Source organism: Candoia aspera, chromosome 3, assembly GCF_035149785.1.
Source record: "Candoia aspera isolate rCanAsp1 chromosome 3, rCanAsp1.hap2, whole genome shotgun sequence".
Classification (NCBI taxonomy): Eukaryota; Metazoa; Chordata; class Lepidosauria; order Squamata; family Boidae; genus Candoia; species Candoia aspera.
Window position 1 is genome coordinate 23,339,196 of NC_086155.1, and position 4,391 is coordinate 23,343,586.

Consider the following 4,391-nt stretch of genomic DNA (forward strand, 5'->3'; position numbering starts at 1 on the left):
AAATGAGTCACTATCACGCTTGAGTTCACAATTTTAATCTTATGGTACTCATGCAAGGAAGATGTGTTTCCGTGGCAAGATGTGAATGAGAGCTAGCAGTTTGACATAGAAATTGTATATGTGACATGTGCTTTCATTTGGAACAGCCATTTTATTCCTCTCTGCTTCCCTAATCTATCTCCAGGTCTAATTCCAGGGCCTTCTGTATGAGAAGAATTGTTTCAGAAATGTATTAACATACCCAGAAAGTTCCCACTGGATGCTGGCAATTTGAAGATACCATTTGGATAAAGCTTCTAGTAAACTTGCCAATGGCACAACTTTCTGAATTGTAATGATTTGGTTTGATCATTTCCTTATCTGCAGTATAGAGAGTAATGATATGACAAAACAGAGGAACCTACTGTAGACAGTTCAATGTAAAGAGAAATGGCTAGATCTTAAGCAGCACCAGTATATCCTAGATTACACACTGGCATAATTCTTAACCAGCTGAGTGTCTGAGATCTTAAAATGATCTAAGGAGAGGAATGACACATGTAAAATTCTCCTTGATCTGTGATAGATCTGCCTAGGAAAGGAAAACCTAACTTCATGTGTCATGCTGGAGTCTAAACTGGGTGACTATATCAGGGGGTGGGTTAGTGGGGAAACTAATAGAAAAGTTGTTTGAACCCAAATAATTCTGAGAGTCAAGGAATCTATAACAGGCAAGAAGACTGCCTTTAAAGAATACAATAGGACAAATAGGATGAGTTTTCTGTATAAAATATGTAGGAGGAGGAGGAGAAAAAAATGGTTTATTGCCACATTTTACATACCCTGGAAAAGCTGACCCAGATGGGTGGCTGGACATATCACCAAAGTGTGAAAGGATTATTAAAGGAAGATGCAGAATAGAGAAGCCAAACAATTGTTATTTGCATAAGTTGTCATGCATCCTGTAACTGTTTTCCAGATGGGGCATGTCTTGAGTCAAATTGAGTGTTTTACCTCATGTGGCAGGATGTAACAAAAATGGAGAAAACATTTGGTGGCATGCTTCAAGGGTGTCTGCTGGGTGTGGTCAAAAAGGTCAAGATGGTGGCCACGATGGTGCAATCAAAGGTCTGACTATTTTTTTAATGTGCAATTATGTTTTTTTAAACCATACCCTGCTGACACCTTGGTTTGCTCTGCTAGCCAGTCCCATCATTACAGTTGTCTACCTGCTTCCATCTTTTTATCTTTTTTTTAACAAAGAACCCCCAATTGACAAGAGGAGTGTGAATAAGAGTCTGAAGGTCTCCACATCCCATTATAATTCCTTGTTACAACACACTTAAACTTATAATGAAAAGCTGAACCTGCTCTTCACCTTAGTTGTATTGCACCTTCTCAGGATCTGGTGAAGTTTTCCACACTTATAAAATTCATTTTCCAAGTTTAAATGCTGAAACATAATATTAAACAGGGGTGGGCAGACAATTAGAGTATTAAAAGCAAGGAAGCAGGGCTAATAAAGAAGATTCGTGCAGCTGCAGAAATTTGGTGGCATGCTGATTATAAGTCAGAAACGAATTGAACATCAGCGGTACCTTGTGAGATAATGCGTCTGCTGATTATTGCCCAGACTTCAATCACTAGCTAAACACACTAAAACAGGAGCCGGCTGATTTTCTCAAAAATAATTGTGTAAAGATTTGCATTTTTATTTTCTTAGACAAACCTTGGAATCTGGGTATTGTGGCTTATTTGGGATAACTGCTTCTGATATTCTTACCTGTGAATCTTCACCTCAGTGCTGATTGGCTTGAGGAGCTATGACAGAGGCCACCCTTAGCACCAAAAGCTTCCCAACCAGGGAAGTTGACAAGCAGGATGGGAGGAAGCTAGCACTGCCCCTCATTTGTCTTCAGGCTACACAAACCTGGGTAGAATTAACAGATGCTGGTGGCTATCAAGTATTCAAACTGCATGGAATGCCAGGTCTCCCTCCCTCCCTCTCTCTCTTTCTCTCTTTTTTAAATATTTTTTTATTATTAATCGTTCAAGATATAATTAAGGTACATAATGCAGAATATAAGACCGATAGAATACAAGTCTAAAGAAGAAACAGGAAAAGCTGAAATGGTGCATTTCTGACCTATTCCAGCACAGGTATAAAAGTACATAAAAGTTAATCTCTTGCTATTCATTAAACATTTAGCAACACTGTATCTCTAAAATCAAACCATTCAGTCATCAAAACCTAAAATCAAGACTTCATTCTTTTGCGTTACAAACGAATAGTCCAAGAGCAGCTTCCAGATGAAAACGAATCTAGTTACAGGGTTTTCTCTTATCAATGCTGTCAGTTTAGCCATTTGATGCCAGGTCTCTTTCCTCATCTTATTGCTGATCCTTTTTAGTTAACAGAAGTTGTGACTTTTCACCCAATCTTGGGTCATGTCCTTGATAGCAGTGACCTCATATGAACTGTTGGGGATCCATCTTTTGAGTGAATTAAAACATGACCCTTCTAAGAGGGAAATAATCAAAAAGTTGGCAACTTATCAGTCCATTCACACACCATCTACACAACCTGGCTTTCCGCCCCTCATGCATTCTACAAGCAGACCGACAGACTATTTCTGCTTCTATGAATTATGGAAACAAGCAAAAGGTTTAAAAATAATGAAGGCACATTCTCTGAATCCTGGGAATCTTTTCAAAAATTCCCCTTGCCGCATTGAATTTCATCAGATATTGCTCATACCATTACAATGTGATGAAGGGGGAAGTCATTTCTTTATATATTTCTTTTCTTTTTCTTTATTATTTTTTATTTCTTCCCTGTTTTTTTCTATTTTTCCTTCATCTTCTATTTTTTCTTTTCTTTTCTTTTTTTGTTTGAATTATTTTTTATCATTGTAAGTATATTTTTTAAATAAAATTACTATTAAAAATAATAAAAAAGGCTAGAAACTTTCTATTCTAGAAGGATTCTCAGCATTTTAAAACAACTTGTTTTACAACCCAGTAGTATATTTTGTGAATTTGAGGGGTACATTGCTAAATGATGAAAAAATAAAAAAGAGCAAGAAATGTATTTTGGATTCAGGAGACCATCCAGGTAGGTGATCTGGATTTGACCACGGCTAATGATGAGTTGAATGGAGAAAAGGAAGAAGCACAAAGGCAATCACTTTCTTTCAGTGATGTCTTCCTCTGACTTCCATACCAAAAGCTGGGATAGTTATCAATGTCTTAATCTGTTCTTTTTTTCAGGTCAGCCACTTGAAAAAACAAGAAGTAGTTCTAAAACTTACAGACTTTGCATAATGTAGTATTATATTTCTAAGTTATCACCAGAGGGCAGTACTGTACTAAAATACAGTACAGATAATGCCATTCCTTCAGATATATGCCTTATTCTGCAAACCTACTGAATTAAAACTTTTATCTGATACTGAAATTTCTTAATCCTCAATTTGCCAATGATATTTATCAATGACCATTCCTGAATGCAATTTAGATATTGCCTGCTAGTAAACTGCTATTCAAGATAAAGCATTAAATGTTGAACTTTTTCTGTGTGATGGTTTACCAAATCTTAAAACGTTCATTCAAGCAATATTCAAAGTGATAGTATCTCAAAGCAAGCTCCCGGAAAGAAGGGGTGAAAATGAATTTTGCCCTCATAGGTACTGGCATCTTAAAATTAGCTCTTATTATGCTATCATACATCTGTATTGGTAAGTAATCGTATCTGGACAGGATGCACACACATGTTCAGAGTATTTCTTTTCTATTCATGAGTCCAGCAAGATTTTATTTAATTAGAATTGTTCTAATCTATGAGAAACAAGTGGCTGTTCTAATCTATGAGAAACAAGTTATATATATTATGACTGTAAGTATCCAACAAGGTTACCACTGATTAAAATCTCAGTTGTTAGGTTCTTAATCAGCTTCATACAATATGCTTTCTCTTTTATCTATCTTCACTCTGTAATAAACAGAAAAGTTAAATAATTGGATTTTTTGTACATTTAATATTATTCTTTATTTCTTTTGTTGTAGGTTTTGAGATCTCATGAGTGGAGAAAAATGTATTTATTTTAAAAATGCTACAGTGCTGAAGCCAAGCACAGCTCCCAAAACAGTACATTCTATAGCCTGATTGTTCATATGAAAAATTTGGACACAAGAAAGGAGGTTGATCAAGGAGGAAAAGGGTATTTTATTACACTGCCAGAAAGATGACCTTTGAAAAGGCACTAAACAAGATCGAGAAATAGCTGAATTGATCCCAACCAACTCCAGGAACTGAATACCATACCTTTCTCAGGGGAGAGGCATTGTTTCACCCAGGGACCTTGGCAATACTTCTTGTCCCCAGGACACTGTTCATCATTTCTGCGCTGGTT